This window comes from Mauremys reevesii, unplaced genomic scaffold (genome assembly GCF_016161935.1).
Source record: "Mauremys reevesii isolate NIE-2019 unplaced genomic scaffold, ASM1616193v1 Contig96, whole genome shotgun sequence".
Lineage (NCBI taxonomy): Eukaryota > Metazoa > Chordata > Testudines > Geoemydidae > Mauremys > Mauremys reevesii.
The window spans coordinates 1-13,496 of record NW_024100913.1 but is presented as its reverse complement, the minus strand read 5'-3'; the positions used below and the strand labels follow the sequence as shown (position 1 = coordinate 13,496).

The 13,496-nt window shown below is 44.7% G+C and overlaps 1 pseudogene; it reads right to left on the bottom strand.

Annotated features, from left to right (window-relative positions):
- Nucleotides 1–5,285: 5,285 nt before the first annotated feature.
- LOC120395115 lies at nt 5,286–12,287 on the bottom strand (annotated as a pseudogene).
- Nucleotides 12,288–13,496: the final 1,209 nt, after the last annotated feature.

Below are 13,496 nucleotides of genomic sequence, written 5' to 3'. Positions count from 1 at the left end.
TGTATTCTGGTTGTGATCCATTACAACCCCCATCTCCTTTTCAGCAGTGCTACCGCCTAGCCAGTTATTCCCCATTGTGTAGTTGCACATTTGATTTTCTTTCCTAAGTGAAGTGCTTAGCACTTGTCTTTATTGAATTTCATCTGGTTGATTTCCGATCAATTCTCCAATTTGTCAAGCTAATTTTTAATTCTGATCTTACCCTCCAAAGTGCTTGTAGCACTTCTCAGCTTGGCATCACTGCAAATGTTATAAGCCCACAGAGTTTTGTTTCAGAAGATGGAGTGTATCTACCTTTACACTTGAGAAGTATCACTTGGATATAAAAGCACCAAAGGACTCCCTGCAAAGGAGTGTTTAGTCACCACGAGGCCCTGCAGGAAATGAGACCCATGGACTGAAGTGTACCTGCCTCTTATCTTCACTGCATTCTGACCCCATCCTACATGTTAGCCCCACCTCTGCTGCTTCCCAGAGCTCTCCCTGCACCTAGGTCTCTTTTCTGAGCCTTCCCTGCAACTCCTCTGCCAGAGCTCAATAAGGAGCATTTAGTACTTAGAGACTAGTATCAGAGGGGTAGCTATGTTAGTCTGGATCTGTAAAATGCGACAAAGAGTCCTGTGGCATCTTATAGACTAACAGACGGATTGGAGCATAAGCTTTTGTGACAAAGTGAGTATTCACCCATGAAAGCTTATGCTCCAATACGTCTGTTAGTCTATAAAGTGCCACAGGACTCTTTCATTCATTGGATTCATGATGATACCTGCTGAGTAAGACAAATGTATCAATCATTGATCAGATAGGTTTCCACAACTGGATTTCAGTTCGTAATTGCATCCGTAAGTAAAAGAGTCAAGAGCATCAAACACACCCCTCCCGAAGCTTCGCTCCACAGCTAACTTTGCTCTCAAATACACAAGCTCTCCAGCAAAAGCAAAAATGAAGCTCAGGTGTTGAACACCCCCATTCCCACATTGAAATCAATAGACGCAGGTGCTTGGCACCTGTCAGGATTGGGCTGTTCATTAAATACAGAAGCTATATAATTTCTCAGGAGCCCCACACACCTCCATGGCAAGATCAACATGAAGCGCTCATTTAGGTAACAGAGAAACTACATTTATAAAGTTTGCAGACGATACCAAGCTGGGAGGGGTTGCAAGTGCTTTGGAGGACAGGATTAGAATTCAAAATGGTCTTGATAAACTGGAGAAATGGTCTGAAGTAAGTAGGATGCATTTGTCCATACTGAATTTCAAAGTACTATACTAGGAAGGAACAATCAATTGCAAATATAAAATAGGAAATGACCGCCTAGGAAGGAGTACTGCAGAAAAAGATCTGAGGGCTATAGTGGATTATCAGCTATATATAAATCAATGTAATACTGCTGCAAAAAAAAAAAAGGAGACATCATTCTAGGATGTATTAGCATAAGTGTTATAAACAAGACATCATTAGTAATTCTTCCGCTCTACTCGGCCCTGATAAGACCTCAGCTTGAGTATTGTGTCTAGTTCTGGGCACCACACTTTGGGAAAGATGTGAAGAAATGGAAAAAGTCCAGAGACAAGCAACAAAAATGATTAAAGGTCTAGAAAAACCTATGAGGAAAGACTGAAAATATTTGGTTCGTCTAGTCTGGCAAAGAGAAAACTGAAGGGGGACGTGATAAGTCTTTTCATAAAAAGCTTTTATAAAGAGATGGGCGATAAATTGTTCTCCTTAATCACCGAGGACAGAACAAGAAGTAATGGGTTTAAACTAGTGCAGGGAAGACTTAGATTAGACATTAGGAAAAAAACCTTCCTAACTATAAGGGAAGTTAAGCACCAGAACAAGTTACCTAGGGAGGTTGTGGAATCTCCATCATTGGAGGTTTTTTAAGAACCAGTTAAACACCTGTCAGGAATGGTCTAAATAATACTTAATCCTGCCTCAGTACAGAGGACTGGACTAGATGACCTATCGAGGTCCCTTCCAGACCTGCATTTCTACAAAATCCATTTGGCTCTGCTGTCAGTACACTAGCCTAGTATGGACGCAGGGGTAAGTTAACTGCATGGGAATTATGAAGAGGTCCCAAGAGAAGTCTTTAAGAGGAGTTTTTTAATATAGCAGCATTGCTTCTAGGTTAGCTAACTATTTCAATTGATAACATTACTTCTCAATAAGAACGACTATACTGGGTCAGACCAAAGGTCCATCTAGCCCTGTCTTCCGACAGTGGCCAATGCCAGGTGTCCCAGAGAGAATGAACAGAACAGGGAATCATCAAACTGGGAGGAGTGGTTGATACGCTGGAGGGTAGGGATAGGATACAGAGGGACCTAGACAAATTAGAGGATTGGGCCAAAAGAAATATGATGAGGTTCAACAAGGACAAGTGCAGAGTCCTGCACTTAGGACGGAAGAATCCCATGCACTGCTACAGACTAGGGACCGAATGGCTGGGTAGCAGTTCTGCAGAAAAGGACCTAGGGGTTACGGTGGACGAAAAGCTGAACATGAGTCAACAGTGTGCCCTTGTTGCCAAGAAGGCTAATGGCATTTTGGGTTGTATAAGTAGGGGCATTTCCAGCAGATCAAGGGATGTGATCATTCCCCTCTACTCAGCACTGGTGAGGCCTCATTTGGAGTACTGTGTCCAGTTTTGGGCCCCACACTACAAGACGGATGTGGATAAATTGGATGAGAGTCCAGCGGAGGGCAACAAAAATGATTAGGGGGCTGGAGCACATGACTTATGAGGAGAGACTGAGGGAACTGGGATTGTTTAGTCTGCAGAAGAGAAGAATGAGGGGGGATTTAATAGCTGCTTTCAACTACCTGAAAGGGGGTTCCAAAGAGGATGGATCTAGACTGTTCTCAGTGGTAGAAGATGACAGAACAAGGAGTAATGGTCTCAAGTTGCAGAGGGGGAGGTTTAGGTTGGATATTAGGAAAAACTTTTTCACTAGTAGGGTGGTGAAGAACTGGAATGGGTTACCTAGGGAGGTAGTGGAATCTCCTTCCTTAGAGGTTTTTAAGGTCAGGCTTGACAAAGCCCTGGCTGGGATGATTTAGTTGGGTTTGGTCCTGCTTTGAGCAGGGGGTTGGACTAGATGACCTCCTGAGGTCCCTTCCAACCCTGAGATTCTATGATTCTATGAAGTGATCCATCCCGTGTCACCCATTCCCAGCTTCTGGCAAACAGAGGCTAGGGACACCCTCCCTGCCCATCCTGGCTAATAGCCATTGAAGGACCTATCCTCCATAAATGTATCTAGTTCTTTTTTGAGCCCTGTTATAGTCTTGGCCTTCACAACATCCTCTGGCAAAGAGTTCTACAGGTTGACTGTGAGTTGTGTGAAGAAATACTTCCTTTTGTTTGTTTTAAACCTGCTGCCTATTAATTTCATTCGGTGACCCCTAGTTCTTGTGTTATGAGAAGTAAATAACACTTCCTTATTTACTTTTTCCACACGTCATTTTATAGATTTTAATCATATCCCTCCTTAGTCATCTCTTTTCCAAGCTGCAAAGTCCCAATTTTATTAATCTCATACAGAAGCCATTCTATACCCCTAACCATTTTTATTGTCCTTTTCTGAACCTTTTCCAATTCCAATACATCTTTTTTGAGATGGGGTGACCACATCTGCACACTGTATACAAGATGTGGGTGTACCCTGGATTTATACAGAGGCAATATCATCTTTTCTTAATGATTCCCAACATTGTTCGTTTTTTTTTTTTTTTTTTGACTGCCGCTGCACATTGAGTGGATGTTTTCAGAGAACTATCCACAATGACTCCAAGATCTTTCTTGAGTGGTAACAGCTAATTTAGACCCCATCATTTTATATGTACTGTTGGGATTATGTTTTCCAATGGTGACATGTACCCAGTCAATATGGGGATACTTGAAATCCCCCATTATTGAGCTTTTTATTTTAATAGCCTCTCTAATCTCCCTAAGCATTTCAATCACTATCACCATCCTGGTCAGGTGGTCGGTAGTATATCCCTACTGCTATATTCTTGTTATTCAAGCATGGAATTACTATCCATAGAGATTCTATGGTACAGTTTGGTGACTGAAAGCAATATCAGAGTGTGAATACAGACACTAAGAGTCAGCCCCGATACCTGAGTCTATGCTCCTCCTGTCACACACAGTCCAATTAGAGTCATACTCTGAGTGTAATGCCAGAAGGTATCATTGGTCTAGGTCATCTAGTCTGATCTCCAGTACCTCATAGGCCAGCAACACCACTCAGCATCTACACACTAACCACAACCACCGAAACTAGACCAAAGCCCACAGAAGACTAGACTTAGTGCCACAGGCAAAGACTAAAAGGGACCGAGGTACACCAGTGCCCAAGGTCCTTGCAATGGCAGGGCAATGATTAAATGAGATATACCCAGATATTGCTGGCAAGTGACCCGCACCCACATGCTGCACGGGAAGGTGAAAAACACCAAAGTCACTGCCAGTTGGACCAGGGGTAATTCTTTCCCAACTTCATATGTGGTGATCAGTTAGACCCTGAGCATGTGAGCAAGAACCAGTCAGCTGTGCACTCAGAGGAGAGAGTGCTCACTGCCACCTCAGAGCCCTGGCCCTCCCTGCCCAATGTTCCATCTCCAGCTGTGGCCATCTCTGATGCTTCAGAGGAAGGAGATAAGGGGAGGGGTGACCCCTGCAGGTGGCAGGCAAATTCAAAGGACAGTTTCATGTTAAAGATTATTTGATTTTTTTAAAAACATGATTAAAGTAGCTAGTGTGAATAAAGGCAGCTACTTTTTAAAGTTACTTAACAAGCCAGCAACACTGCTGAACTCAGAGCTGTTTTTAGCAGGTCTAAATAAATGAAACCCTAAAATCTCTTCACTATTTCATGGCCAAGGCTCAGCACAATGAAATTTAACGTTATAAGTCTGGAAGATACAAATTACGAGCCTTACATTAGGTTACAATGTTTGTACACTCAGTTTAAGACTAAGGGAAACAATGAGGTCCTAACCCCTGCTTGGGTGAAGTGGAAGCATAAAATACAGCCAAGTACGATATATTTGTGGCTATTCACTCTGGGCTATTTTATAGGATCCCTTGTCATACCAGCTTGTCAATGACATTGGGGATGATAGTTGCCTTTCCCCTATTTTGCAGTTTTGTAAGCAATATGCACAAGAGACTCCTGGGATGTTGGCTACCACCTTCTGATCCCCTGTGCAACTGGCACACGTTGCAAGGAAAGTCACCCCACACCATCTGCACTCAAAATCTTGACCTTTTAGTTACAGTTCCAGAAAGGATAAACGTTAGCTCTTAGATCTTGTTGAAAGCCGCTATGTCAACACTCTGCACCTGAAATAGAAAATAAATGCTGTTAAAGATCAGAAAACACATTCCAGAGATTTAAGATGTACAGAAAGCACATTTACCGGGTTGGTTTCTTGACAGAAGAAATTTGCTCTAACCACCCCCAAGTTTATAAAGCACAATCCTTTATTAAAAGACCATTTTTTAATCAGTCAACAATTAGTCCTGTGAATGGTTGTATTTTAGGATTGGGAGCTATATAACTATTAATGGCATTCAGGATCAGAACCCCATTGTGCTGGGGATTGGACAAATGGCAAGAAAAAGTTCCCACCCCAGAGAGCTTACAAATTAAAACCGGTTTCAGACTCACCCTATAGAAAGGGGATAAGTTCCATTCTTAATTATGGTCTGTGGGCCAGGATATAGTTTTAGGACTGCATACTCTCCTGAATCACAGCAACCTCCACTGATGTGAAAGGTTAGTTTGCACAGATCAAAAGGTAGGAGATAGCCTTTATATAGTAAATTAACTATGTTAATATTTGTCAATGCGCCGTGTCATCTTCAGGACCACTCAGTGGGAAAAAACTAGCCTTCAGGATTGCCACTATTTCTGCTCTTTGTTTCTCTCCCTGTCCTTATCCTTGTGGGTCTCCTCTCTTCCCCACACAATAAGTCCCAATTCCACCTCTGCTGTAGACTTCATTCCACCTCACATCCATGTCCCATCCCAGCTGCTAAAACAATCAGTGACAAAATAGTGGTGCTGTCCCTGAAGCATCAACACACTAAGCACCAGGAACTAGGCACCCCAATGAGTACAAGGGCAAGGGAGGTTCACACCTCTAAGCTATTGCTTCAGGCTGTCTGCAGGCTCTGGAACAGCATCCTTATACTCTTCATGTTTTCAGGGTTATCTTCACAAACATGGGGACTAAAAACTCAAGTCCCATCCCACCCTTGAAAGTTTAGATGATGCAGAACCTGAATATATTGTAGGCTGCAAACACATGAAGTGGATCAAAATCTGGGGTGTGGGTTTAACGGCCCAGGTGTTTGAAAGCACCGCAAGGCACTAGAGGAGGACTTACGTAGTCTTCAAACTTAGTGATCTCCTCCTCCAGTATGTCTGTTCCAACCTTGTCATCCTCCACTACGCACTGGATCTGGAGCTTCTTAATACCATAACCCACTGGAACCAACTTGGAGGCTCCCCAAACCAGGCCCTCCATCTGAATGGACCGGACGCACTCCTCCATCTTTGCCATGTCAGTTTCATCGTCCCACTAACAAAGCACAAAAAGGGAACTTAGAAGGTTTACCTACATTAGCTGTGGGACTGTCCATCAGAGCTGTGGACTTCGCAATCCTCAACAATGGAAGCTGAACTGGATCAACGTGGTACATATTCCAATTCCATACATACGTCAGCAACAAGGGGTTTAACACACTACCCTGTAGGGCTGCGATCAGGAAAGCAGCGAGGAGACGCGAGATAGAACTCTTCCATGCTCAACAGAGAACAAGACTGACAAAATCATGAATTCTACTTGTACCTGCCAATTTGCTAGGCAGTGCTCTAGTCAGTGATGAGCCAGTATTCAGCTCTTTCCACCCAGTTCTACCATTGGTCTCTGTTAACGAGTCCTTTCTTTGATGAAAGGAGCCTTTCCCAGAGGAATCATCTCTCAAGTTTGACTCTACATGAAGCGAGACCAAGTTACTGCAGATAGTCTGGATTCTGCTTACCTAGGGGGAAGTGTTCTTGGAATGATGCGTCACTTCTTCCATCTCAGGGTCTCAGTTTCAAGAACTAACTCTAAGCCCTTGATAGTTGGTAAAACTACTACTTAGCACTTATCTAGTTAGCCGGAAGCGTTGGGTAATCCTATACACTTTTGTTTCATTGTCATCTTGAGAGAGTTTGTGCTTTACTGATCACTAATCTGTGCTCGTATTTCAGGCTTTTATTCTCTATATGTGCGCTCTAACAGGTGCAAGTTTTTTCAAGGGCTTTTCCACACAGACACGTCATGCATGGCAAGCCAGGGTGTGAACATACAAACACTCTACCCTGTCACACACTAAGACTGAAACAGCAGTATGTCCAAGCGCTCTATGGAACTTTTAGTGCGTGGTAGCCGGGCCCACCTGCCCAGATTGCTGCAGCAGGCTAGAAACTACAGATTTACACCCCATTTTCCTACTCTCCAACTGACCACGTAAATAAGCCCCAAGAGAAGAAAGATCTTCCAGACCAGGGGTGATCAAACTGCAGCCCACAGAACATCTGCAACTGCCATCTTTAATATGGAGCAGAACTGCTCACAGATCCCATCATGCAATGCTCAATGCCGATCCAAACAACTGCATGCTGACAGGTTCTGTAATTTGTGCACCAGATCATCTACACAGAGCAGCTGCAGTCTGCAAGTTAGATGTAACTAGGGTGACAAGATGTCCTGATTTTATAGGGACAGTCCTGATTTTTGTGCCTTTTTCTTATAAAGGCTTATATTACTCCCCCACCCCGTCCCGATTTTTCACACTTACTGTCTGGTCACCCTAGATGTAACCCACACACTCCTGCAATGTTACAATCATAATCTCAGGACAGACACCCCACTTTACAGCCAAAACAGTTGTTGTGTAAGGAATAGCTTAAGCTGCTTACAGGCTTGACATCCAGAAGGATGGAAGACTTGGCAATGAGGCCAGGCTTTTTAGACTTCTTCTCCGCATACTGGCGTAGTCGCTCTTCCCGAACTTTGGCAGCCTCCTGGTCTTCCTCTTCGTCCCCACTGCCAAATAGGTCAATGTCGTCATCCTCATCTTCGTCGTCAGCCTCGGAGGGTCCTACTTTCTTTGCAGGTGGAGCAGAAGGGAGTTCCACTTTCTTTGGGGGAGCAGCAGGTGATTCCACCTTCTTCATTGGGGTGACATGCTTCATGGAAACAATGGGCAAAGAGGAGAAAATAAATCCAAGTGTAAAACAAAGCAGCAAACTCCACCCCCTATCACAGTTATGACTTGACTTGCCAAAACAAGGCTATGCCACCATCCAAAGGCATGAGCTCAAAGTCATGCAGCCAGGAGCTTGGTGCTTATATTCAAGGCACTCAATGGCCTGGGCCCAGCATAGGAAAAAGAGCCTAAGTGCTAGGCACATGTCTGCAGGTTGCCTTCTCTAAGCGGCATAGTAACATGTACACTTAAAAATAACCCCCAAAAGAAATTGCTCCAGCGTACAAACAATTCTTCTGTGGGCAAGGGAGGGAAGAGAGAGTGAACCACATTACGTAGGTTAATCTCACTGCTCGGTGCCCTACTGGAAGGCACTTTAAGGGTATGTCTGTGCAGCCAAGAAAAACCTGTGGCTGGCCTGTGCAGCCAACTCGGGCTCACAGGGCTCAGGCTGCAGGGCTGTTTCACAGCAATGAAACAGCTCCACGAACCAGAGTCATCTGGCACAGTCCAGCCGAGGTTTTCTTGGCTGTGTGGAGCGTACCCTCAGATACTGATGAAAGTACTATAAGAGTATTGATAGAATACAATACACAGGGGCAAAAGTTAGTTCCATTAAAGGTCTCCAATGCATCCTCCAAACTGGAGCAAGATGCAACGGGTAGAGGATACTCAGTTCCCAGAGATATTACTTTTTCCTACTCGAGGCAAAGATTCTCACAAGGCTTCTGAGAACCAACAGGTCCCCAAGTCTGTCCATCTGTATAGGTCTCTCCTTGCTATATACCCAATAGGTACCAAGAAGCTTAGTTTACTTAGTGTGCTCTCATTTATACACAAGTGTAAATTACTGGCTTAGCATCACAGATTTTGGTGGACCTCTACAGATCTGTCCCAGCTGAGGATCTGGCCCATCACATATCCTCTTCACTGGGCCTGAAGCAGGAGAATCCGTGCTCTGCATCTGCACTTGGGCTGAGGCGAGGAAGAAAGAGCAGCTCTAGAAGGCTCTGCTGGGAGCCCTTGGCTAACACTTGTGGAGAGATCTCTTTTCTCTTAGTAGTTGGCATGAAGTATTCTAAACTGACCTGGCACCTTGAGGAGTTGATTACCTGGGTTGGCGGCGTTGCTGAGGATGGTGAGAGGTGGAGGATTTTCTAGTGTGTTCAGGCGAGTTTCCAGCTTGCAGATGGCCAGCTGAAGATCTGCAACAACTAGAAAAGGGAGAAAGAACTCTCTCATTTTACTGGTTCAACGCATGGCAGAAGATGCAGCAATTATTCTTTGGTAAGGTCAGGATGAGTTTGCTTTCACTCTAGGCAGGCTACCAAGCAAACTGCATCTATCCCAACTCAAGAGAAATCCTCACTCCAATGTTAACAAAACCACCAACAAAATACACACAATTCACAGGGCTTCACAACATTACATTGAGTGGTCAGCAAGATGTGCCTGCCACTAGCTGCCAAGTCAATGTGTTTTCTTGCCAGAGATTTCTCACTTACCACTGTGGAGATTTTGGTTCTCCACCTCCAGGTTAGCTATTCTGGTGACGAGCTCATTTTGGTCACCACCAGGCCCAGCAGAAGAGGTCGTGCTTGCACTCTGCAACAAGGGAAACCAAGATGAAAAACTAGCCTGTTCACTCAGTTCTCAGACTAAGACAGACATGCTGCCTCTCTAAAGCAGGAAGGCAGAGACAACACTGGGAAAAAGGAGAAGAGATTTTACAGGCTAGCTAGAAAAAGTCCTTTTGATGCAAGCGTTTTAAAGCAAATGTTAAACACCAAAATCAGAACGTGAAAAAAATTCTGGTGGAGCTGGCAGGTTCAGAAGACCACCACATTTCTACAGTCCCAAATTGTGGACTACCTTAATATTTGCATCTCTAGCATCTTCCAAAACTTCTCTAGTGCACCTCAGAAAATTTACAAACATTACTTACACTAACACCCCTGCTAAGGAGCTAAGAGCTTCCAATTACAGATAAGGAAACTGAGGGTACAGATGGCTGAAGTGACTTGGCTAAGGTCATTCAGTAAATCAGTGGCAAGGGTAGGAATAGAACATAAGAACACAGCACTAGCAGAAGACTCAAATGAACAGCAAACAATTTTTTTCAGAAGCAGGAAGCCTGCCAAACCAGTGGGGCCACTGGACGATCGAGGGCTAAAGGAGCACTAAAGAAAGACAAGGCCATTGTGGAGAAAGCTAAATTAATTATTTGCATCGTCTTCGTTGCAGAGGATGTCAGGAGATTCCCTTACCTGAGACATTCTTTTTAAATAAATCTGAAAACTTTCCCAGATTCAGGTGTCAACAGAGAAAGTTTTGGCACAAACTGATAAATTAAACAGTAACTGGTCACCAGGATCAGATGGGATTCACCCAAGGGTTCTGAAGGAATTCAAATATGAAACTGCAGAACTATTAACTGTGGTATGTAACCTATCGCCTAAATCTGCTTCTGTACCAGATGACTGGAGAACAGCTAACGTGATGCCGATTTTTAAAAAAGGCTCCAGAGGTAATCCTGACAATTGCAGGCCAGTAAGTCTAACTTCAGTACCAGGCAAGCTGATTGAAACTATAGTAAAGAACAGAATCATCAGACACATACATGAACAGGATTTGTTGGGGAAGTCAACATGGCTTTTGTAAAGGGAAATCCTGCCTCAATCTACTAGAATTCTTTGAGGGGGTCAAATATGTGGACAAGGATGATCCACTGGATATAGTGTACTTGGACTTTCAGAAAGCCTTTGACAAGGTCCCTCACCAAAGGCTCTTAAGCAAACTAAGCAATCATAGCATAAAGAGACAATTCTCTCATGAATCACTAACTGGTTAAAAGATAGGAAACAAAGGGTGAAATACATGGTCAGTTTTCCAGAATAGAGAGAAGTAAATAGTGGTGTCCACCAAGGATCTGTACGGGATTGGTGCTGTTCAACATTCATAACGAATGATGGGTCACCTGATGAGTGCCCTGCTCTGTTCACTCCCTTTGAAGCATCTGGCACTGGCCACCGGAGGAAGACAGGATATTGGCCTAGATGGACCATTGGTCTGACCCAGTATGGCCATTCTTATATTCTCTGCAGTGAATTAGATAGTGGCCCAGGGGGATCAGGAGACATGAGAACCATGTGTTCTTCTCTGCATTAGCCCCCCATGGTCTTGTGTCCAGGACACCAGGGATACTCCTGCAGATCTCCCCCCCCGCCACCAAGTTGCACAAACCAGTCTTGTGGCTGCCCTGCCATAGGTTGGCTCCCAAGCTTGGTGGGGGGGTCAGCAAAGGCTGGGACTGCTGTGAAGGGCAGGAAGAAGAGAGGAGCATCGTCTATCTTTCATACAATCCCTTCCGGCTATAAGAGGAGCACCCTTTGGAGAACACCCGATCCAGCCCGCACCTAAAGTTTACTGTGCTGACACACGGCTTTGGGTTCATGGGCACATCATAGAAGAACCCCCCCCCCGCCCCCCCCACCCCCCTGGAGTGTGGCTTCCAGGTTGCACAAGATGCCTAAAACTCAAGTCTCATCCAAAGGGCAAACCACTGCAGGCACAGGCTGGGCTGACATATAGGTGCAGATCTGCAATCCAGGGCCTTTAGCTCAGAGGTGGGAGGGCTACCTACTGAGCCCTTAAGACCTATCTACTTTAACTATGAACACTGACAGTCTGCCCATGGCCAGGCTCCTGAGTGTCCAGCATAGCATTGGTGGCAAATGCACTGCAAGAATTCATCAAATCGCCTGGGGCCCATACACTTCAGCATGAAATTTTTGTCCAAACGGGGGCTGTTTCTTCCTCCAGTTTATTCACAAAAAAACAGACAATCACTGGTTAGCTGTCCCCCATCCCCAACAGGACTTACAGTCAGGCGACCTGACCTTCTCTTGGATTGGGCAGGTGGGGCTTCTTGGGGGCTATCCAGAATGGTCTTGCGCTGGTAAGGGTGAAAGGTTTGGGGATTCAGGACAAGTATAATATGAAAAAGAAAGTAAGCATTTCACTCATGCTAGGGTGGGCATTCAAATACAGGCATCACACATGCATGCAGGAAAACCATTCAGATTCATCAGGACAGTGAGCCATATCTTCACAGAATCCACATCTAAAAACTCTGACCCGCTAAACAGAAAGATTCAAGTGGACGTGGAGGAAAACAGCACTACATTAAATCTTCCTAGTCAGCCTTGGCTTGAACTGCTGGGGTAAAATGCAGGTTATATGCCAGGTATTCATATTGCCAGCTTCTAGTTACACATCCTAGTACTTCCCAGGAAGGTACAGTCGCTTGGTGACAGGACTAAGAATCAAGAAGTCTGGATTCTATCACCAGCCCTGACCTTGACTTGCAGTGTGATTTGGGACAATTTCCCTATCTACAAAACAATAAAAGCGCACTATATAAGTGCTTAATATCATTATATTATGTGACTTTTTATTGTCAAAGCATTGTAAAAATCAACTAACTCTTAGCGCTCTGGTACGACAGATAAGTATCCCCATTTTACAGATGGGAAACCAAGACACAGAGGATATGTCAACACAGCAATCAGAAGGCATGACTGAAGCATATGCAGGCATACACATGCTTGCTCATGAAGAACAGCAGTGAAGCCACGACAGTATGGGCTAGCCGCCCGAGTACGTACCCTGGGTCGCGTACCTGGGTCCCCGCCCGATGCGGTACCCTGGGTCCCAGCCGATCGCGACACCCTGGGTCCCAGGTGGGATTATACTCTGACAGCTAGCCTGTAGCACTGCAGCTACACTGTCATTTTTAGAAAGCTAGCTCAGATATGCTTATATGTACTGCAATCACATCTCCTGAATGCCATATAGACATACCCAGATAAATTAACTAACTTCCTTAAAGTCAGACTGAATCAGCAGCAGTCAGGATTAACTCAGGAGTTCTCAGCTCCAGCCAGAAGCAAAATCCAGGAGACCACACTCATTTCTCTCTCCTACAGAGAATAAAGCAGCAACATCTACACTAAGCAAAAAAGCTCACATGACAAAAGCTCGTTGCAAGGCTTCCCCCACCTTCCCAAATTGGTGTTGAGAAAACTAACTGCTAGCAAACACAGGACAACCAGGGTGAGCACACGAGGTCATTTCCTAGTACAGACTCACTTGACAAGGGCCACTGCTAGCCCAGCTCAGTAAACCACAAGGTTTTCAAGGCTAAAACTTCATT